Source organism: Peromyscus eremicus, chromosome 1, assembly GCF_949786415.1.
Source record: "Peromyscus eremicus chromosome 1, PerEre_H2_v1, whole genome shotgun sequence".
Lineage (NCBI taxonomy): Eukaryota > Metazoa > Chordata > Mammalia > Rodentia > Cricetidae > Peromyscus > Peromyscus eremicus.
Window position 1 is genome coordinate 12976324 of NC_081416.1, and position 25330 is coordinate 13001653.

The 25330-nt window shown below is 36.4% G+C and overlaps 1 long non-coding RNA gene across 1 annotated transcript; it reads left to right on the forward strand.

Annotated features, from left to right (window-relative positions):
* Nucleotides 1–11089: 11089 nt before the first annotated feature.
* LOC131895582 (uncharacterized) lies at nt 11090–22335 on the forward strand. The gene is made up of 3 exons (XR_009375227.1): nt 11090–11337; nt 12633–12719; nt 22231–22335. It is a non-coding gene; the product is annotated as an uncharacterized LOC131895582 (long non-coding RNA).
* Nucleotides 22336–25330: the final 2995 nt, after the last annotated feature.

The window sequence follows — 25330 nt, forward strand, 5'->3', positions numbered from 1 at the left end:
GGTGGAGTTTAGATTGTTTTCCAGGTTATCTGATTCTAGAATCTGTTATACTCTTCTACTTTGTGTATAAATTAAGTATAAAACTATTAATATTTAATACTTAAAAAGTCATTTCCCTTGGAAACTATTAAGCACTTACAATTTCAAGCATGTATTTTTAGAAGCATTATCAAAGGACAAATCAAACCATGTCACTTGGTTTTGTTTAGGAAACTATATCATTCTCTTCAAGAGGCCATAACAAAGTAACAGATTGTTGTCTTAAACATTGAAAGAAATATTACACAGTTATGGAGGCTGTAAAGTTCAAGTTTAGGGTGCTGCCATTGAAGGCTTAGTAAGGACTCTTTTTTTTTTTGCCTTGAAAATAGTTATGCTACCTCTTTGTTCCAATTCAGCTATTCCTTATTGTAGAAGTGTATGATATCTCTTACTATAGAACACTAATCAGAAAGAAGGCCCAATACTCATGAAATCATCTAAATCAGGTTATTTCCCAAAGTTCTCAGCTCCATATTTGTTTATATACTTATTTACTTGTAATGTTAAGGATAAGAACCGGGACCTTATGAACAAAATCTCCACCAATGGAATTTATCCCTGTTCCAATTCTATTAGAATTTAAGACTTCAACATATAATGGCAGAAGAAATAATCTAGTCTATAGAAAATATGTGTTGTACATTCATGTGTGCATATGCTTGTGCTTGTGCATGTGTGTATCTTGGCAGATGACAACTTGTAGGAGTGAATTCTATCCTTCAATCACATGAATTCTGTGGGTTGAATTCAGGTCATTAAGCTTGGCAGAAAGCATCCTTATGAGCCATCTCACCAGCCCCAAACTATTTTAAAATACCTCTACTTAGCTCATCCTCCTCCTTCAAGTTATCTATTTTATGAAAAAAATGTTAAGGAAGGAGTCCTAATTTGGAAAGATTTGGGTATGCATTCTTCAACGTCTCTTTTAATTCTATGTTATGATCTCATCAAGTCGCTCTAATTTCAGCATACATAGAAATTAACCCTTTTGTGGCAGATGCATAATATTCTAAACTCTTTTCTTCATGAGCCTGAAGTAATAGAACGTTTCTTTGAAACCTCTTGCAATCTCTGAGATCAGAACTATACATAATTATATGCCTTGCCCTATGCAATATCACTGGCTGATTGATCAAGAATACTTAAATTTTAGTTCTGTGTGGTGATTCCCATCTGTAATATCACCAATTGGAAGCTGAGATAGAAGAGTTGTCACATACTCAAGTTCAGGGTAGGCTACATAGTGAGCTTGACCTACAATACGGCATTCTCATCTCAAACAAACAAATCACTCGATTTGTAAGTCAATAAATCTAATAGTAGATAGAAATGGAAGACTTGGGATATTGATATGATCCTTGGATTCTCATTTTATTAGTCAAATTTCAAAGGGCTTGTAGAAAAGTCTTTCATGGCTCAGTTGAAATTAGGATTAAGAGGTATCCATTCTTTATGGAAGCGATTTAATGCAGACCATAGAAATGCAGCAGAGGTTAAGGTATCTTTTGAGAACATAGTATGAAGATATAATTATCAATGTGCTAATGCAAGTCAGAAACAAAAATCATGCACGATTTACTTAAATTATATATATATATATATATATATATATATATATATATATATATATATCCCTCCAGAAACATAGCTACTCCTAATAGTGAAATATGCCAATACCAATAAGGTAACCATTCTAGAAGAATGTAGTAATGTCAAAGCCTGTTGCACTCATCAAAATCTTCATGATGGTTGGTTACTAATTTCTCAATAGAAAGCTGACTAAGGACTCAGAGTCAAGAGAAAGATGGCCATGATCTTGGGCACATGACCTTAGGCCAACTTTTTCTAAATTTATGTGTTTTGAGTAAAATATACAAATATCCAGCTTTTTCTGTTGTATCATTTATATTCCTTAGCTCACTCTTGTTAGATAAAGCTTGAGATAGGAACAAATTAAGATTTCAGCCCTCTAATACAGCACCTCTGTGTAAATTAGAGGAAAGAATCCCCCCCCCCCGCCCCCCAGTAGACACAGTAGACGTGGATATTGTGATGGATAATCTTCATTGTCAACTTGACTGGATATAGATTCACCATGGAAACCCAGCTCTGGATTTGTCTATTAGACCATTTTCAGAAAAGATTCAACTTAATACCCTCCATGTGGCAGCACCGTTCTGTTGTCTAGGGTTTCAGACTGAATAAAAAGGAGACATGAAGCTGAGACGTGCCTTCATGTCTTTCAGCTTCCTGACTACTGAGGTATTGTGACCAGCTGTCTTGGGTTCCTGTTATGCTTTCCCTGCTGTGATAGGGTTTGATCCCTGAACAGTAAGTTAAAGTGAACCCTTCTTACTTAGTTGTTTCTGGTCAGGTATTTGATCACAGTAATGAGAAATGGAACTAATTCAGAAAGTTTCTTGGAGCTTCTAGAAGCCCTTACTGGCCCAAAACTTTTAGGCAAGAGGCTGTATTCAGGCTCCATATTCTCTATTGTTCCAAAGTCCTTAAACAATATGAAAACTGTATGAGCAAAATAGGACACTTGTACAGGTTAACAACCTCACTGCTGAGTCATAAAGCCAGTTCAGAGGAAACTCTTCTATAGATAGTGGCACAGACTAAATATTCCATAGAAAGCACATAAAGAAATAATCCCATGAGAATAAAGTCTTCTCTTGGATGTTTCAACTCCACCATGCTCAAAATGTTCATGGAGGACAAGGAAGCAATATTACCTAGGAATGGTCATGCTTTCCTTATGATTAACACTCAACCAGACAGTTAGATAGCTACCTCACCAGACAGACAGCCACCTTGCCAGACAGTTAGATAGTTACCTCACAGACAGTTAGACAGCAACCTCACCAGACAATTAATTAGATAGCCACCTCACCAGATAGCAACACAGAAGAGACCTCCTATGTCCTGCTCAGTAAGAGAAGGGAGAATGTCTATACTGTATTTATTGAGATTTTGTGTTATTAATAAGATCCCACTCCTAACATTTGTTGTTCTTTTTAATGAGTTTATAATCCCATCTGCTGTGGGATGTTCTGTATGGCAAACGTGTTGCTAATTAGTCAATAAATAAAACACTGATTGGCCATTGGCTAGGCAGGAAGTATAGGCGGGACAAGGAGGAGAATAAAGCTGGGAAGTGGAAGGCTGAGTCAGAGAGACACTGCCAGCCGCCACAATGACAAACAGCATGTGAAGATGCCGGTAAGCCACAAGCCACGTGGCAAGGTATAGATTTATAGAAATGGATTAATTTAAGCTGTAAGAACAGTTAGCAAGAAGCCTGCCACGGCAATACAGTTTGTAACCAATATAAGTCTCTGTGTTTACTTGGTCGGGTTTGAGCGGCTGTGGGACTGGCAGGTGATAGAGATTTGTCCTGACTGTGGGCCAGGCAGGAAAACTCTAGCTACACCCATCAATAAAGGTTATTTCTGAAATTGCCAATTTGAGAAACATTTATTCTCTATTATATGGTGAGTAACAAAAATGCTTAGAGTCATTACCTGTGGAGTTGAAAGATTCCTGATTAAATTATAAGCTCCCTCCTTTGATAATATAAGAATTCCTGTTTAAACCACCTGGATCTGAGCAAACAACAATACATGTAACATTAAAAGCACATATGAACATATGATACATTGTCACATTCAAGGACAAACAATACATAAACTAAATATTAGCACTTACACTGTTCTTTGGGAAATGTGATGATACAATGTACATGCAGTGTTGCCACAGTGGCTTGTGGAAGTAAGCATTTATGCTCAACAGGTTTTGGATTTCACTAAGGAGTTGAGGACTATGGTAACTGCACCACTGTTCTATATATTTCAAGTAAAAACAAAAGCTGACCAATATGGGGAAGTTAGATGGAAAGTTATAGTTAAATCTATGGTATTTAAGCTACTTTGCAAAAAAAAGACCTCAAGAAAACATGTACGTCAAGCAGAGAGAAGGGTAAAAAAAATCTCACCTAACTAATTGCACACACACACACATGCACACATACACACATGCACACACACACACACACACACACACACACATCGGGTAGGCTATCAGTGAAATTAAACTTAAAGTGATCTCAGATGGGTAATACCCCCAGATGACTGACAGCAACTATTTCCATCCTCTCTAGGAAAAAAAAAAAAATCAATCAAAGCATACAGCAATTGTAAGGCACTACTAATTTTTATTAGTGTCTTGATTCCAGAAAAACTAACATGTAAAATTATGTGCCCTTTACAGTCAATGAACATATAGTTTTTTTTCCCCTTTTTTCCTAGAATTAAAGTCCTAAAGCATGGATTTCTTTTGCAATTAGCACTGAACTCCTCCTATGCAGTTGAATACATTCTGAATATGGTTAAGTAATAGTGACTGATTGTATCTATCTATGGTGCCAAAGAAACTGTGATGAGTATAGTGGAAGGAGTAATTTCAAAGCTGTATCCGAATCTCACTGGCATTGAACTTACCTTGCTCCAAGAGAAAGGCTTTCTTTTTGCTCATTTGTCATCAATCTTCCCTAATAGAAAAGAAACTCTGGAGAGAAGGCCTCTAGGAAGCCTCTTTCCTAATATCAAGCTCTTTCAGGTTCATCCTTTGATTCTCAGTAGATCTCCAGCAGATGTTTTTGTGCCTCTGAACTACAGTTGTTGGAGTTTTAACTTGATTAAGCTGTCACTCAAAATCATTGTTTATATCATCGATCCAACATCAAAAAGCAACCATGCCATGGATCTGATGTCAAAAAGTTTCAGAGTGACAGCAGGAGCAGATGGAGTATTACATCCTGGATGCTCATTTCTAGAGCATGCTGAGGTTTCCACTTCTGGAAATGAATCAGAGCTAGCCGTGGGAAACTCAAATCCTTGGATTAAGCCCAGAATAGGCACAGAGAAAACAATCATTTGTTTGGGTTTGGATAGTTAGAATGGGTAAGTTTCTTTGCACTTAAGAAAATGATGGCTATTAAAACAAATTTTGTGAAAGTCTTCCTATTTTCTAATAGTTTTAGACTCAGAGAAATAAAATGCAAAAATAATAGGATACTTACAACCTGTCACCCAATTTCCCCCTATTTTAATGTGCTCCATTATCATAGTGCATTTGTCAAAGCTAGAAAAACAACATCAAACATTCAAAATCTTTGAAGTTAGAAGTATACACCTTGAAGCCTCAGCCACCATCCAATAACTGCAAGCAAGATCATATAGAAAATACTCAAACTTCATAAGAAAGCTAAGATGTACTTATTTCTCAGTTTGTTTATGCTAAGCTCTACTCCACCCTCGGTCTCCTACCTAATTGTAGATAAAAAGCTTTCATAATCCTGTCACAGTCCTAGTTAACATATAGTTTTTCTGTCTTTTGCTATCACTATAATGGAATTGCTATTCCACAAGCTCCTATTCCGTGTACTAGATGCTGTGTGAAACCATTATCCATTAATATTTATGTTCAAATGAATATGCTTTCCTTTATAAATATAGAGTTTGGAATATAAGTGACTTAGTATCCTGATTCTTTCATTTTCCATAGTATGTAATCTTGATCAAGTAAGAGTGGCAATACTAGTCTAATCTAAAGAGGAAAATGAATATTGAACTCTGTTAAGCACTATAGCACTTAGTACTTAGAAAATAGTCAAGGGCCAATAAATATTCATTACAGCTAACAACAACTATTACTATATTGAACAGGTCTCAACAAACTGCAGTTCATGGATTAAAGCTGTCTCAGTGAATGTTGGGTATATAGTTCATGAGCTAAGATGATTTTTTGCATTTTAATTTGATGAAAAGAAAACAAAGAATATTTTGTGACATGAGAAATTGGTGTTAAATTCAAAACTGTTGTCCACAAGTAATGATATGCCAATATAGGTGCATTCATTGATTTTAGAATTATTTATAGCAACTTCTGAACAATAAGAGTTAAGATCTGAAAAAGATATCACAGAAACAAATCTTTTCAGAAAATACTTGTGTTCTTTTTTTCATATTATACATCTCTTACATTGATTTCTATAGATATTAAATATAAATATAAAATTAAAAATTTCATACTGGTTTATTTATAGGCTAAGGATATGTCCTTCTTATTCCATCAGGGTTTCTTCTATAACATCTATCATAACTAGGCAGAGTATAGTCAACAAAAGTACATTTCTCACTGTTCTGGAGGCAGGAAAGTCTAAAAAGATGAAGTTCAGATATGACATCTCATGAGAACGCTTTTTTGTTGTTGTTTATAGATGACCCATGTGGGTACTCATGTGGTAGACAGTACAAGAAAGCTCCATGAGTAATTAAGTGCTTTGTGAGTACACTTTATTAAGGAAGGAATTCCATTTCTGGGGTAATCCCTTCCCCAAGTCCTCTGCTCCACCCCCATTCACACACAGATTACCACGTTCACAGTGGTGCTAAACTTTTTTTCTCTTTTTTATTTAAAATTTTTCTGTGCATTATATTTTAATTATGTTTTCCCTCCTCTCCAAGGTCCTCCCCACATTCCTACTTTCCCATCTTCATGTTATCTCTCTCTCTAAAAAATATGAAAATGAAAATGAAAAAAATCAGTAAGACAAAAAATACCAAAACAAAATAAAAAGTAAAAGTATGTGCTCATATAGGAAACAAACATGGAGATAGTTTTATGTTGGCCACCTACTCCTGGGTGTAGGGCCTGCCTTGGAGTGTGGTTGATATACCCAGTGACTCTCCATTTTTTTCTTTTCCAGTAGGCATCAATGGTAAATAGCTTCTTTATTAGGGGTAGGACTTTGTCTCCACTTCCCTTTATCTGTGCTGGGATTGTGTTTGATTTGAACCTATGTAAGTCTTGTGCATGCTGTCAGTCTCTGTCAGTTCATGTGTGTTATCAGTCCTGCTGTGTCTGAAAACACTGTTTCCATTGAGTCAGAGACCACCTCTGCCTCCTCGTCCACATAGATCTGTGAGCCTTAAGGGGAGGAGTTTGATGAAACCATACACCCCTTTTAGGACTGAGTGCTCCAAAGTCTCCCATTCTCTGCACATTGTAAAGCTGCGCACCTCTGTGTTATCCCCATCCACTGTAAGAAGATTATCTGATGAGAGTTGAGTGGGTCTAAGAGTATGCCATTAGAAGTCAACTTATTGCTGTATTATTTAGCAGAATAATAGTAGTAAGTTTTCCTTTAGGTCCATTACCTATCTAATCTCAGGTTCTTAATCATTTTAGCAGAGACATGTATGTATTCTATCTCATGGAGTGGACCTTAAATCTAATAAAAAATGGTTAACTACTCCCATAACATTAATGCCACCACTGTACCAGTATATTGTGTAGGCAGGTCACTGTTGTAGGTCAAGGGATCAACTTTCAATATAAAACTTTGGGAAGGGAACCCAAGTAATCAGACCAAGACTCTACCTAAAGAGACATCCTCTTGAAACACAAAGCATAAATAGGCCATAATGCATCTCTAAACCAAAGCTTCTTCAAAATTATAGTGGAGAGAAACATAATATTATCTTTCTAACATAATTAATTATGATTAAATAATAAGGCATGCTTGAGCCTTAGATATATATGTCTCATTTTGAATATCTCCAGAGGTCAGGAAATTATTAAGGGGCCACAAGGATTGAAACTGTCAATGGAGGAAAACTAGAACACAGTTATATAAAGGAGTATGGGGAATGATAGAGCAGGAAGGTTTAAATGGGATATGGTTAAATGGTTAATATGCTAGAGAAGGCAATATGGGGATAAATAACTAACACTAAAGATCTTCTGAAAAAATCATATTGAAAACAACTACCACAGATGCTTCCTAAAATATCAATATAGACACAAATAAAAATAGATTAAATAGAGATACTCTGCAATGGAGTCCTTACTAGATACCACAGGCTAACAAATAAAAAGCCCAATGTCAAAAATGGGTTAACTCTATTATTGTTGTTGGTCAATGAAATCCAATAGATCCAAAAACTATTACAGGCTATTTCATTGCTCTTGATTATCCTCCAGAACCCAGCAATAAGATACTATTGCTGAAGACATCATATACTTGACTACTCAGAAAATGGAAAAATCAAGCTGGTATTGCCATGGAAGCTTCATCCCTACTGGATAGCTTTCATAGTTCTTGTAGATACTATTCATGTTACCAGAGAAGAAAGGTAATCATCAATATTATCCAGCTACGAACTCGAATGGCAAGATATGCCACCAGTACATTAGTGGCATAAATATCATGAGAGCAACCAACCACTCCATGATTGGATTTGAAGCAAACTCCACAAGATGTAGTGCATGCTTGGCATAGTTATTTGGGTCAATAATCTGTGGCTAGACAGGACATAGCCCCTATGGGAGAACTTACTACTTTTTGCACTGTTAATGAGATATAGTGTTAAACCAACCCTTAACATCTTTTCGTTATACCATAAATTAGTGCATCTTAGTGCATCTCTCAAGCCTCATTAGAGAAGCTTGTTCTTGTTCTTTTTGTTCTTGTTCTTCTTCTTGTTCTTCTTGTTCTTCTTGTTCTTCTTGTTCTTCTTGTTCTTGTTCTTCTTCTTGTTCTTGTTCTTGTTCTTCTTCTTCTTTCTTCTACCTCCTCCTCCTCCTACTCTTCCTCTTCTTCCTCCTCCTCCTCTTCTTTTTCTTTGGTAAATGACAATTAGCAGAGATTCATTAACTAGTCAAGGTACATAGAATAAGTGACTGCATTATCACAGGATGAAATCCTTTTGCTCCCAAGGTTCAGGGATCATTGCTGAACAAGGGATATAAAGATGGTAAGAGCAAGAGGCAGTGGATTGCTACAAGTAAACAGTGCCATTGACACAACAGGGCAGTTTTACATAAGAAATCACAGTAGTTAACTCCAGGGACAGATGCAAGAGGATCTTTGAGTTTGAGGCTAGCTTGGTCTATAGAGTAAGTTCAGGTAAGTCTAAAACTGTTCAACAAACAAGTATATTTTGCTCTAACCTTCCACATGTAACTTTTCTGGGAAGACATACCCCTCTTTCCAGAAAAGTTAATCTTAAAGAGGCCTTTCTTTCATTGAATTGCTCACTAGAGCAACTGCCAAGTGATCAGATTGCATTTTAAAGTCTAGAGCTACTAAAATGCTGATTAAATATAAGTCCTGTGTAATGCTGGGCACAGGGCAATTTCTCAATTACTACTCATTGATTAATGCATTCTCATTTCCAAGTGGCTCATCAGGGACTAATTGGTAAAAAAGAACGGCTCTTTGGTTTAGCTGAAATTAGTATGGTTCCTGTTTTTTCCCATTAGCACACCTGCGACATTTACATCCATTGAATCCTGGAAGTTTTCAGAAATACATGTTTTTGTTACTCAGATATTTTTACTGACTACAGTATTAAGCATAGTGCTGTTTATAAAAGATAAGATAATGAGCCAAACAGACATGATGGAGAATACCGTCTGGCAGGAAAACAGGCATTATTGATGTAATAAATGAGCATCCCTGTGTTTACTGTAATGAGAAATACTACAATATGGAATTCTGTAATCATTCAGGAATACAAGTGAAAGATGTTTCAGTTGACTAGGATATAGTAGAAGAAGTTTGAAAGAATATTATTTACAAAGACCTGGCTACAGAAGCAAGTGAGTTGGCAAGGTAAGTGTCCTAAAAGCCACTTAAGAAAGTTGTTGGTATGAAATGAGTCTGAAGATGCACATAAGAACCAGATCACAGAAGACTTTGACAAAGTGCAAGAGTGATCACTTTTTTGGATCTTACAAACAATGGCTAGGAACCAGCGTGACCATCACCCAGGTTGTTTTAATTGCAAAGGAAAAGAGTTTTCTTAATTAATAAGTAACCAATGAGATTCCCCTATTTTGGTTCTATACACAGAAAACATACCAGTGTTGGAAAACAAAAACAGAAAAAAAAATACTTATGCTTAAGGAATTTAAAATTATAGTGGACACTTCCATAAGACTTAGGAGAATATGACATACAAATACACTCGCTAACATTTTACTGTAATTCCTTCAAATATACACATACTAGAAGCCCTTTATATAGTATTTGTATGTGAATTTCTAAACAGTCTTATTAATAGAAAACACGGAGCCAGATAGAGGGGTAAAAACCTGAGAGAGAACAGAGGAATAGGAACAGCCACATGCTAACTTCACCTAATCAACTCTGCAGCTTCCAAAAAGTGAGATACTTCCTGTCTACCCACGCCTATATGCCTTCCTGTTCTGCCATCTGATTTGCTCTCTCTGTTCAGCTACATCATTTCTTCTTCCTGCCCAGCTCTGTCACTTCCTGTTTGTCTGTACAGACCTCCAGACCGCCATGGTTAATTAGTGTTGGAATTTAAGGCATGTGCTACCATGCTTGGCTCTGTTCCCAGTGTGGCCTTGAACTCACAGAGATCTAGACAGATCCCTACCTCCCAAGTGATAGGATTAAAGGCTTGTGCTACCATTGCCTGACCTTGTGTGCTACCATTGCCTGACCTCTATATCTAATATACTGGCTGACTTTTTCCTCTGATCTCCAGATAAGCTTTATTTAGTAGAGCACAAATAAAATATCACCACAAATATTTTGTACAATAAGTCCACCCATGAAATTCTAATGTCACAGATCTATTGTGTACCTGCTTAGGGTATGTATAGTTACTATATGTTATATCTATGTTTATACTAAGACAAGTAAGATGTTTGTGCCCCGAGAATCAATTTTTACTCCACTTAGAGCAATATTATCTGTATTATGAGAACATGATATAAAAGTATGTTCTTGGGATAGAAAGGGCATTGTTCTACTGATTAGTTGACTAGTGTTCATCTATAAAGTGACTTGGTGAATATTAATTCTTCACATTCATCTGCATTCATCTTTGTCTTAATTAACATTGATAAACTAATGGTGTTTGTGTTAGCTCCCTAACTTTGCCCAGTTTTGTTTTTTTTTTAACCTGATCTGATTCCCTGTTATACACACACTTCTCAGCCTCAGCTTCTCCTTATATCTGCAGAGCACTCTTGCTTCAAACTCTTTCATTTTAGCTCTATCTACTCTGAGATCCACTTTCAAATTATTCTTCATTAGAATAAATTTATAAAGATTAGTGATTCCACCTGCAATTTGTATCATCAGCCAACTCTATGACTAAAAATGTTCATTCATTTAATTTTGTTTTTCAGTTCACAAAAAGAATTATATTATTGCTAAAGAAAATGACATGTGCACACCATGAACATGGTAGGGTAAGTGATAGAAAAGTTCCTGAATTGTGGGTAATTCATTTGTATGCAAATATGCTACTCATTGTGCATATTTCAATGGAGAATTAGTAAACGACTCCATTAAATGCAAGATAATTGGGAAACACCAAAATGGATGAATTCTAAATTGTTTTGCAAACTCTATCTAGACAAGTTGAACAAATCATATTTTAGGCTGCCAGTTTTTAGTGCTGTAAAATGCATTACAAAGTACTGGTCATATATCTTCGATTTTGCTTTCTCTGTGTAGAATTAAATTCCAGATTTGCTTTGATCTCACTCTTGTATTTACATCTTGTTCCTTTGTTTAAACTGTCTTTTTTTATTTACAGTATGCAGAGAGGAAAGCGGGTTTAAGTCCAATTACCATAATTTCTGCTTGACTTATGTGCACTTAAGCAGTTTAAATCTCATTTTGGTGACAGGACATTTTTCCTTCAGGATTCCTCAATAAATCCTTCCAAACCTGATGAATAATTTGATTCACAATCAGTCCCTTCAGTACACAAAATTCTTAGATTCCTGGGCATTACTAAGTTTGAGAAGTAAGGCTTGCGTCTGGAGCACAAGTCAACTGCAGAAACACCGCTCGACCGAGCCAAGATTGTGGCATGTTGAACTTCTGTCAGCAGTTCTTTACAAAGAAATACCATAAATTCTCACCTCCTGAATTAAATGAAAATTCTTTAGCTTGAAATTACTTAACGTTCTTCATGAAGAGGCCCTCTCCTTTCATTGACTTCTGTCCTATTGCCCTCAAATCAAATGTTCAGCCTCAGGGGACACTTCCTCTGATCTGTTTCTCCATGCCTTGGTTTGTGCTGTACACTCTACTTGATTTAACACTTTGCATCTCCATATCAAATCCTCCTAATTTTTTAAATCCTGGCTCCAATTTAAGTCTCCATTGCTCACTCTAGTTGACATACATTTAATCTTCTAAACATGAAAATTTTTGATACTTATTTTTAAAAATTGTCATTTTAAAAAATATTCTTAGAATATTGAAATCTATACATGCTGGCAATGTCACTATGTACAATTGTATGTTAACAGCAGTTGCAGTATTTAAAAATGCATCCAAAGTTGTTTCTTCTTTTTTTTTTATAGTTTTTCTCTTCAAAACCTAACTCCCAATCTCTTGGGTGTGAGCCAGACTTTGTGAATCATTTTCAACATGTGGAATATAGCAAAAGCAACAACATGGTTTCTGCATGAGTTTATTGAAGGCACCATGACATCTACCATTTCTCTTTCCCTTGGGTCACTTGTTCCAGGAAAAGCCAGTTATGATGTGGCAAGAATGCTAATGCCTCTATGAAGCAGTCTGGGTATAGAGAACAGATGCTTTCCAGAGCAGCCATGTGAGTATATCATCTTAAATATAGCAATCTAGCTAAACCCTCACCCAAATTTCTAATCCATAAAATCTGAGAGGCAATATATGTTTATCATTATACATAATAGTATGTATCAACAATACATACTACTAATTTTGGATGGTATTTTCTAAATAGTCATTGAAAAAAATATGGTATACTTTACTCTTTTTATCATGAGGATTCTACCCATTGCCAAGGTCTACCTAGTTTTTTCTTCTACAACATATCCAGAAACTACTATTTTTTTTGCCTCAATTGAAACCATTAGCTCTCACTATGTTAGTATTGTTTCAACTATAGTTCCTACTTTCAACACTTTCTTCCCCATCAGTCCTCAGTAAGTCCTTCATGCTGCTTCCGGAGGGATATTCAAACAACATAAAGTTATAGTTCCATGAAAGAGTAAAATTATCCCTAATAGGCAGAATTCTAACGCAGACAAAAGACTTTGTCCTTTAATATGCTTGTTTTGTATATCTGCCCTTTGTAGTCGAGTAGGACAGTACATATTCTGGCTCTCAATTCTGTGATTAAGTTAGAATATAGCTGGTCTTAATGCACATACCTGCAATATCATCAGTGAAAAGGCGGAGGTGGGAGAACCATGAATTCAAAGACAGCCTTGGCTGTTGTGGAATATTCTTTTACACTGTGTGAAGATGTGTCACTGTGATTGGTTTAACAAAAAGTTAAACAGTCAATAGCTAGGCAGGACATATATCAGGTAATTCTAGATAGAAAGAGAGCTGAGAGAAGAAGAAAGGCAGAATCACTAACCAGATGGAGAGAAAGCAGGATAGGGAGTACAGAGTAAAGGTAACTGAGTCACATAAAATAATGTAGATTAAAAAAATATGGGCTGATTTAAGTTATAAAAACTCATTAGGAAGAAGCCTAAGCTAAGGCTAAACTTTTATAATTAATATAAGTCTCTATGTCTTTTTTTTTGTGAGCTAGTGGCCCAAAGAAAACTCCATTACATATGGTCTCACATTGGGCACCATATGTAGATGGAGTTTTTCAACTATTTACAATAATAAAGAAATACAGGTTAGTAGTTAGTCACCTATAACAATCAAACTTCCAGTCATGTTATGTATATTTTCAAGGTCAAACAGATATATTTTAGATAGGCACGTGGTCTTCAAACAATCCAAAGACTTAAAGAATATAGCATTTAAAATGTTTTAATAACATAAGGCTTTTTTCATGACAGTGAGACATGTCTGTTCCAGACAGCACCAATTTACTTCAAAAAAGGATGATGGGCATCAAATAACCTCCATATGAATTTTGCTTTCTTTGTAGCAAAAGGTAGTCATATAGGCAAGACATCATCCTTGCCTCAACTGCTGACAGTATGCTGTCCAAACTGAACAAGCAAGATATAAAAGAAAGTGACTGCTAAACTTTACTAAGACAAGGCAGGACAGTCCTTCAAAATTCTTGCTTTACAGAAAAATCTTTTAGATATTCTATGCCTGGAGACCAAAGATGGATGTCCCAACATCGCAGAGGAAACTTGGGGTGACTATCCAGGCAGCCAGATGTCTCTGTCTTTTTTATAGTTTTGGAAGATTTGTAGCCAGAAGTTTCTCTAAGCCTGCTCAGCCCCACAGTCAGGATGAACTCTCCCACCCATGTCCCACAGCTGCTTGGTCTGAAGTAAACACATGGAGGCTTACATTGTTTACAAACTGTGTGGCCAATGGCTTAAGTTTCTTGCTAACTAGCTCTATTATCTTAAATTACCCCATTTCTATTAATCTGTGTTTTGCCACATGGCTGTGGCATTATCAGTCTGCTGGCATATTGCTCCTTAGGTGGTGGGCTGGAATCTTTTCAGACTCTGCCTTTCTCTTTTCCTGTTTTTCTCCTTGGATTTCCGGCCTGTCTGTAGACAAATTTCTAAATGGTCTTATTAAATAAAAAGCATGGAGCCAAATATAGGGGTGAAAGCCTTAGACAGATCAGGGAAATAGGGAAAGCCACCAGCCAAACTTACCTCACCAACTCTGCAGCTTCCAAATGCGAGTTGCTTCCTGTCTTACCCACACCCTTATTGCCTTGCTGTTCGGCCCTATCATTGGTTATCTTAGCCTAGCTACCTCACTTCCTTGTCACTGCCTGTCTGTACAGATGTCTGGGTCTCTATAGTTGGTAATGGGACTGAAGGTGTGTTTCACCACACTTGGCTCTGTTCCCTAGTATGGCCTTGAACACACAGAGACCCTGCCTGATAAGTGATCAGATTAAGGGCATGTGCTGCTTGACTTCTTGTTTACTTAAAATGGCTGGCCTTTTCCCCCTGATCTCCAGGCAAGCTTTATTAAAGCACAAGTAAAATATCTCCACATTTCAGCACAAATAAAATATCACCAAACCTGCCTCTAAGCTGCCTTGACATAGGCCAAAGCAGCTTATTTATTAAACAATGAGAACAACCTATATTCACAGCACACAGGAAGATATCTCTAGGATTTTCCCTTTACTATCTAATCAAAAAAGAAGGCTTTAGCTTTAATACGGTAAACATATATAGCAAACAGTTATCAAGCAGAAATATAGTTACAATATCTAGTCTATTTTATCCTGTATCCTATATCTGTGAGTCTAAAGTTTCATATCTAATTTATCTTTTATCATAACCAAGGAAAATTATTACTATCTAGTCTTCAACTACATCAAAGACCCCAGAAGGAATAATATTACCTAAGTAAACAGGAAATGCTTTGTAAGCAACTTCCAAAATTCTGGAAATGACAGAGACAGCTGGCTGCCTGGACAGTCACCCAGTGTTCCTCTGCAACATTGGGGCATTCATCTTCAGCCTATAGGCCCAGAGTCTATTGCTTCTCCCTGTGTCCTGCAGAATATCTGGTAATTTCCTCTTTCAAGCAGGAACCTGAAGGACCATCTTGCCTTGTTTCGGCAAAATTTAGTGGTCATTTTTCCATGGATCCTGCACGTTCAGTCGATACAACATTTTGTCAAGAAATCCAAGCAAGAACAGTTTCTTGCCCAAATGTCTAACTTTTGCCATAAGGAAAGCAAACTCTATATGCAGTTTCTTCAATGCCCATTATCTTCTTTGAAGTAAATCGGTGCCGCCAGGAGCAGACATGTCTCATTGTCCAGAAAGTCTAAGTTTTTGAAACATTTTAAATGCCATATTCTGTAGGTCTTTGAAGTATTTGAAGATTATCTACTTAATTGAAATGTATCTATGTATACCTAGAAAACTTAACTAACATGACTAGAAGTGTGATTATCATAGATGACTAATTATTAATCTGTATTTATTAATTATGCATTACAATTTTAAATGATTTGTACAAACATAATACCTTAAACAAGAGTAGAAATATATATATAGTATAACAAAATTAACTTTAAATTTGTATCAATAAACTAAAATCCATAGCAATGTAAAACATTTTAAACAAGTTATTGCTCTTTAAAAATAGATTCAATAATCTACCCTTTTATCCTACCATATCTATATCATATCCCCTTTTTGTTTTAGAAGGAGATTGACTATGACCAATAACAATTTGTAACTAACCCTAAACAAAGACAAAAATATGTAATCCATTTTTTTTGGAATGTGGGCTTAGTTTTCTGGGCTACTTCCTGCTGATTGGGAGCACTGGTATTCTTTTGGAGATATAAAGAAAATTTTAGGATTATGGTCAAGTCCTAACTGGAGCAGTCTGTGAGGCTGTATTCTCTGAGTCAGTTTTCTTGAAGCTGTTCTGGATGTTGGATCATCTGGAACCCTCTCAGGGGTCTTCCTTGATGGAACCATATTAATCTGGAAGGAATCCACAGTTCTTATCCTCTGTGGAAACAAAAGCAAAACCTCTTTTCCAAAGCAACATATCCTTAGACATGAATTTTGAAGTCAAGATACCTTAATACATATATATATATATATATATATATATATATATATATATATATATGTTCAACTCAGCAGACTTTACCATCAAATGTCTTTCTACAGTTAAAAATCCCAAAAACAATATGATCCAGACTCTTTGTGTGATTTCCATCTTTATGTGGCTTATTTTTATATTACTTTTACTGTCTGTTTACAGACTTTATTTTTTTAAAATCACCTATTTCTTCATATAACTGTCTATCTTCCTTTTCCTCTCTTTTCCAAGCCTGCATACATTTTTACATACAATGTAAAGCATTTAGAAACTTATTCCATCTGAATCTGTCTTTTGTGTATCTATAATCCTTTTCTGATCATTGTAAACTGCAGCATGACTAAGATTGAAGTGGCAGCCCTGGCTGCTGACTCCACCCACTTCAGCTACCCAACATGGCGGAGATACCCAGGAGAGTCATGCTTACTCCATCAACTCTGGGGTCCATGCTGCCATCAGGTAGTGTGCAGCTGGCCCATAAACCCTTTTTGTCTGTATGAATAAAAGCTAAAGCCACCATGCATCATGCTGTGTAGCTTGGAGACACCTTTGTGAACATGATGCCCTAGGTCAAGCGCACGTGCAGCAAACCCGCCGTGCTGTAGCTCAAGCCAGTACATCCTGGCATCTCTGTATCATGACTTGCCTGAGAGACACAACTAGGAAGCTGCTCTTGGCTCGGTTTTAGAACCCCTTTTTTAAAGCTTTCTCAGGTTTTGGGTGGAAATTCTTGCTACCACGTTGAGTGCCAAATGTAGTCAGAAGTTTCTACGGTCCTGTCTGGCTCTGCTTTCTCTGCACTTCCTATTTACTGAAGTAATATTTTATCATTCTTGGGTCGCTGATGGGGATTGAAGACTATATAGTAATAATTTTACAGTTTTTCTTGTTACCAAATTAAAAAAAAAAACTTACATAAGAGATATAAAGTTTATAAGGTTGAAAAACATAAAAGCTTAAGTTGTTTATCTTAAAAGATGTGTGAAGATGTGTCACTTTGACTGGTTTGATTAAAAAAAAAACTAAACTACCAATTGCTAGGCAGGAGGTATAGATGGGACCTCTAGACAGAGCGAGCCCTGGGAAGAGGAAAGTTGGAGTTGCCAGCCACACGTGGAATAACCAGGATGAGCGTAATGAAGATGAGGTAAAGAGCATATGGAAGAACATAGATTTAAAAATGGGTTAATTTAAGTTATAAGAGCTAGTTAGAAACAAGCCTAAGCTAAGGCCAAGCTTTCATAATTAATAATAATTCTCTGTGTCATTTTTTGTAAGCTTGCAGCCCAAAAAGAAAAATCAGCCTACACTTGTCTATATAGTAGACCCTGTCTCACAACCCCAAGAGGAAAAAAAAATTATATTGTATGATAAAAGTACAAATGCTTGACAGATGTCACTGTGGTCCCAAGTTAGCTGATGGCTAGTTGATTAGAAGTGACTATACTGAGTGGGCCTGATGCATTCAGATGAGTCCTTAAAATGAAGTCTATTTTATAAATTAAAAGGCCCAAAACATGAGAGAAATTTTCATTTTCTGTTTAAAGAAGTAAACTAATATTGTATTTTCAGAAGGTTGTGTGGCAGGGAATCATGGGTGGTTTCTAGTTGCTGAGGCCCTCTGTTCCTAAAACTGCAAGGATCTTAGCTCTCCCAACAAGTAGTGGCTGGACCACCAGGGACCTGTGCTTCATAAGAGGTCACAGTTCTGTGTGATCCTCTGATTTCAGCCTCTGAGACTGAAGTAGACAATCTCATTTTGTGTACTTACTCTGACTCCTGGAACCTGAGGCAACTAATTTGTATTCTTAAGCGTATTCATTTGTTAGGAAGAAATAGCAAACTGTGTCTCATAAGTTGTTCTGATTCATATGATTGACCCAGTCATTTCTTTTTTGCTATGTCATGCTTGAACCCAAGGTGTTTGTCCTAATATGTTCACATTATTCAAAATAAGCTCTATTTGAGAAACAACTGTATAGCTTGTGTTACACTCTAAACACATTAAACATGGCCCTATGTTTAATATTGCTATATCGTAGGTGAGAAATCTGTAGTATAGTTGTGCCCCTACCCACAAAGTGCTCAGCAAAAAAGACATTCTTGCTCATCAGGCTCCATCAGTTAAAATTCTTTTAAGAAAAAAGACATTGCATTCTAGTATTAAAAATATACTTCAAAAAGTAAAATGAGAAAATGTGAATATGATCATGTTCTCACTTGAAATCTCCATTTTTGTTTGTTTCTTTGTTTTTGTTTCCATTTCTCAATATTTTTAGTATAAAAACTAAAACCTTTACGTCTGCCTCAGAGCCAATGCATAGTCTGGTCTTTTCCTCTTTTTCCACTTCCATTCCATGGTACACAACTGATAGATTTTAGCTTCCTAATTATACAGGCAACACATGTACAGTAATGTCCATCATGTGTAAACATACTGACAAACTTCTGTACACACAGTGGGTGTAAAGGAACCATCTACTAAGTCAAGACATTCAAGAGCTATGACAAGACCCCTCTCTGAAACTTTCACACTTGAGATGAACATATAAACACTCAAAATCTAGATAGATAAGCACAAATTGGAGGAACACTAATCCTGCAAGCCCAATTCTATCATTTTACATGCTTATTTTCCCTTTAAAAAAGCAGAAAAAACTGTGACAACTTTTTAATGAGTCTTGTCAACCATTTTTCAAAAAAAAAATTGACTGTAGTAAGAAATAGAATGAGTCTGTTTTGCATTGAAAGGGAATGAAGAAGTATTACCCAGGAAGAAGAACCCTTTAGTCCAAATCAGCACAGTCTTGGAAAAAGTGGCAAATGTTTATCTCACATTCTGGTACTCACACATAGGACTCAAACAGCAAATCCTCTGAATGTTTACTAAATGTGTATGATTAAAATAAATTCCACAAACTATCATTGTTTTATGAGGGTATTCAGTTTCAACATTTTCTTTTTCTAAAAACATGTTTATATACATTGCCACTTACTAAAAATTACTTTTATTAGATGCATGTTAAGGGATTTATATATGCACATAAGTATGGGAGGTCTGAGGATGTTGGGAGCTCTGAATCCTCTGGAGCAGAGTTGCAGGTGGATGTAAGTGATCTGTTGTAGGTGCCAGGAACTGATCACAAGTACTTTTCAAGAGTGTGCACTCCTAAGGAGAGTCCCATTTTCTTCTCTCTCTCTCTCTCTCTCTCTCTCTCTCTCTCTCTCTCTCTCTGTCTTAAATAAAATGATTTTCACGTTCTCTTACTTATTTTCAAATGCTTCAGGTGATTTGCAATTTGATTTTAGAAATAATTCAAAATTTGTTATTTATTCATTAATTTATGAGTTGCATAGAAGAATAGATCAATCATTTATTTCTCTCCCCTTCCCTTTTTTTGGATGAGGGAAGATTAAAAGTAAGGTCAGCTTTATTGAGATAGTTTATATAGAACAAATCCCTCCCATTTTAGTTAGGGTATAAGTTTCAACAGATGGATAGTCATATAACCACCCACATAATCAATATATAGACTAACTCGAGAACACTTTTATAGCCAATTCTATTTATATTTTGTCTTTCAAATGTCACTTTATTTTGTTTTTATTAACTATTTTTAAAATATATATACATACACATAAGTTAACTTTAGTCTTTGTTACTCAGTCCTTATTGTTAATTGTATTACTAATTAAACTTTGCTATTATATTTGGCAAAAGAAAGGGACTAGTTGACAGAATAATTCGTAGCAATCATACACATGTTCTTGGAAGTATATAGACATTAGCAGTATGGATTCAGTTTTCAGCAGACTAGGAGGCAAGAGTCCTGAATTTTCTCCCAGATATTTACTGCTTTGGTCCTGTAGGGCATTTGCCTTCTCCAAGCATTGGTAAGTGACACTTACAGAGAATAGGATCTTTGCTAAGAAAAGACTTGAGTTTACTGAAAGTAGAATCAACTCCAAGTATTTCCTGAGGGTTACTATGGACCAGAGTTCTTGCTAGGTTCTCAAGAGGCACAATAAAACCACATTATAAATGGTACATTGTCCTCAAGGAGTTTAGAGGGAGGCTGAGAATACAAAAGCAGAAAAGAGCAGACATGTTATTTAGGGTTGATTGTGTTCTGAAAGAGAAGTGTGGAGAGTGAACAGGAAGAACTGCTGGCATAGTGTCTGAGGTTGAAATTTACTCTGCACCAGACAGGATGCTCTGTGCTTGACAATATCCCTGTTAATCTTGGTCTCAGTCAAGGGTCCTTCAACAGTACACAGCAGAAGGCTTTTCAGATATTTATACCAAAATGCTTTTTTATGTCTCTGTGTAGGCAGATATAGGAACTGCAAGGTGTTATGAAGATCTCACCATTATGCTTCTTGCTCTATTTAACATTTTTTGTTGTTGTTGTAGTAGTTTGTTGTTATTGTTGTTTGTTTTGTTGTTGTTTGTTGTTATTCACATATTCTCAAGATATGTGCAGCTTCTGCTGCTAGATCTACTGAAGAGCAGGGAAAATGTCTAAGCATGTTAATGTCCACAACAACATATTTCTTATAGCCCCAAGAGGGAAACAAACCAACTATATATTATGTAATTAATGGATAAATAAAATGTGGTTAGTCTACCCAATGAAATATTATTCAGTCATAAAATGGAATTAAGTCCCTATATCCACTATAACATAGATGAACGTAGAAGTATGCTGAAGGAAAGAAGCTAGATGTAAAAAGTTACAAGTTGTTTGATATCATTTTCCTGAAATGACCAGAATAGGCAAATTTGTACAGGTAGAGAATGCATCATTGATTGTCCAGGACAGCGGTGGTGGGAGAGCTAGGGGAACAAGAAGTGACTACTAATGACTATAGGATTATCCCGGGCAATAAAGATATTCTAAATTTAATTGTTTTGGTGGTTATACAGCTCTGGACATACTAGTAACAACTGAATTTTAGAGTTTTAAAAGACCAGCAGTGAATCAGAGAACTGTGACTGCTCTTGGAGAATATCAAAGCTTAATTACAAATACCCATGTCAGAGAGTTCACAATCCCTGGGACTTCAACTCTAGGATTCAATATCCTTTTCTGAATTGCATGGACACCTGCACTGAAATGTTTATACCCAAACACATGCACACACATACATAATTTAAAATAATAAAATATAAATTTTTATTAGAAAAAGATCAGTAATGTGATATGTGAATCATTGCTCAATAAAGGTGTAACCAAAATATGCTAATATAAACAAATGTATATGTCTATATGAATTACAAACACAGTAGAGCTTACAATTAAAAAAATGTTTAATGCATCTCAGCATTGTTTTCCTTCCCTGAGCTCAAATAATGTATTCTAAAAAATCAAAAAAGACACAATCCTGCCAAGTTTGACTTTTTAAAGACTTTTGCACCACACTGTCACACTACCAGAGCTTTGTGTTTATATTACATTGGCCACTAAGAAACCATATGAACACTCCTAGCTACAAGGTTTTCTAGCAACTGAGCATGTTGGTTGAGCAAATTATCATTGTGTTCCTCTTAAAAGGGAGAAGAGAAGGGAGACTGGGGCAGAAACTGAAACTATTACAACCATCAAAACAGCAATAAACTTCGGAAATGTCATGCCAAGAAGAGCCAAGGAAACACTAGATGAATTTACTGTTGTGCTCTGTATGACACTTTGTAATTAAAATAAAATAGTATTATCTAAAGATTGAGAATTTTTTTTAAACTTTAGTTTTGAGACTACAATATAATAACATTTCTTCCTTCTACTTTATCCCTCCAAATTCTCCCATATACCACTCCTCACTCTCCTTCAAATTCTGGTCTTTTTTCCACTAATTGTCAGTGTATGTATATACATATATATGTTATGTTCCTAAGTATCACCTGCTTAGTCCAGATAGTATTATTTGTATATGTTTGTTGGGCTGATTATTTGACACTGGACAGCCAGTAGGAAATATTTTAAAATGTATAGACTTTAGATAATGATGTAGTTAGCTATACGGACATATGTTTAGATAATCTGTAACTGTATATAATGCAGCTTAATAAGAATCAACATTATGAATTTATTGTCAAATTTCATCACAATCATTATAGGGAAACATTGTAGCATGCAAACATGTCACTAGAGCTGGAAGCTGAGAGTGACTGCTTACATCTTGAACCATAAACAGAAAGGAGAGAGAGAGAGAGAGAGAGAGAGAGAGAGAGAGAGAGAGAGAGAGAGAGAGAGAGAGAACTGGAAATGGCACAAGTTTTTTAAACTCCCAAATCCAGCCTCCAGTAACATAGCAACTCCAACAAGACCACACCTCCTAAGCCTCCCCAAACAGTACCACTAACTGGAGACCAATCATTCAGATGTCAGAGCCTTTGGAGGACATTTTCATATAAACCTCCAAAAATTTGATTCTGACTTATATGCTTGATAATACTCATGATACTTATTACACATTGATGGCACTTAAATGTGTTCATTGATTGGCTGCATCCATCCTAAGAACTCTGATCAGTCAATCAAATCCTGGCAAATAAGGTGGGAGAAAACAAAAGTTTGCAGATTCATGTGTTTTCACATATCTCATGTTTAGAAACCTATGGCTTTCTCTTTTAGACTAATTGTTACCACAGTGTAAGTCAACTTTTCAGAATACAGTGCTTTTTTAGTCTTTTTTTCTTTTTTCCTTTTGGTCAATTTCATTTTACACCCTCACAGCATCAACAGGTCCTTTCCAGATATTCTTTGTCTGAAGAAGCGGTCCTCTTGAGGTCTCCTTGATCCTTCCTGCAAAATAAGTAACTATTCCACATAGTCTGTCAACAATCATGCTCTGACTGCCTCATGTTCAAGACACTGAAAGACACAGTGACAGGAAAGATACTGCAGTACCTGCTTTGCAGATAGGGAAGGTAACTCACTGGTGCAACTCACAAGGTGAGATTAAGCATCATTAGAAGAAATGGGATGGTGGCATGGGTCTATGCAAACCTTTGGGAATTCAAACCATGAAAGACTAACTCAACTAAAGTGATATGCATTTAGAGACAGGGAAGACACAAAATGAGAATTGTTCTCTTCTGTACTTGAAACAAAATGTGCTGTGGATATTGCTCTGTATAAATAAAATGCTGATTGGCCAGTAGCCAGGCAGGAAGTATAGGCAGGACAAGCAGAGAAGAGAATTCTGGGAACAGGAAGGATGAGTCAGGAGATGCTGCCAGCCACAGCCATGACAAGCAACACGTAAAGATACTGGTAAGCCACAAGCCATGTGGCAACTTATAGATTAATAGAAATGGGTTGATTTAAGATATAAGAACAGTTAGCAAGAAGCCTGCCATGGCCATACAGTTTGTAAGCAATATAAGTCTCTGTGTGTTTATTTGGTTGGGTCTGAGTGGCTGTGGGACTGGTGGGTGAGAGAGATTTGTCCTGACCGTGGGCCAGGCAGGACTGGAGAAAACTTCAGCTACAGAAATGTAACTAGGAGAAGAGGCCAAAAGATGAAGATGGTTTCAAAATAATATTTACCACTGCTACTACTATAATTAATAATATTATTAACAATATTAATATTATGTTAGGTTGAGGAAGCCTTTTGGCTAGAAGCCTTTCTCAGGCAAAAGGGCTCTATTTCCTGTTTCTTCACGCCTTATATATCTTTCTCTACCCTGTCATATTGCTTTCTAGGATTAAAGGAATGTGTGCTTCCCAAGCAAAGGCATGAAATCTCAAGTGCTGGGATTAAAGGTGTGTGCCACCACTGCCTGGCTCTGTTTGTTTCCTAGACTGAGTCAATCTCATGTAGTCCAGGGTATCTTTGAACTCACAGAGATCCAGACAGATATCTGCCTCCTGAGTGCTAGGATTAAAGGTGTGTGCCACGACTATCTGGCCTCTGTGTTTAATCTAGTGGCTTGTTCTATTCTCTGAACTTCAAGTAAATTTTATTAGAGTCACAATATATCACCACAATAACAATAATAATGATAATAAAACTAGCTAAGAGTTTCAGTGGAGTAGCAGAGTAGTTGGGTAACTTTCAAGAGTGGCAAATCCCAGAAAGACAGCAGAAAAAAATTGGTTGAACTACTGGCTATCTGTACTAATTAATTTCTAGTTGTTGTGACAAAATATTCTGCCCACACCAACTTAAGGAGAAGGAAGGAAGGAAGGAAGGAAGGAAGGAAGGAAGGAAGGAAGGAAGGAAGGAAGGAAGGAAGGAAGGAAGGGATTCCTTTGGCTCACAGTTCTAAGGTACAGTTTATCATAGTGGGGCACAAGAGCCTGAGGCAACTAGTTATGCTGTATCTACAGTCAGGAAGAAGAGGGCCATGAATGCAGATGCTCATTTAGGTCTTTCTTCTTTTACTTAAGTTCAGCACCCTTGGCTATTTGAATGGTTCAACTCTCAGTTAAGGTGTGTCTTCCTACCTCAATTTACCTATTCAAGTAACACTGACTTAATGGAGATAACCCCCCACATGCATGAATAGAGGCTTGTTTCCTTGGTAATTATGGATCCTGTCAAGTTGGCAGTCTTAACCATCACATTGCCTCTCCAAAGTGCACCAATCAGAGAAGTAAATCCCCATGTCCTAGGACAGCATGAGTGTTAAGATCAACCCACATG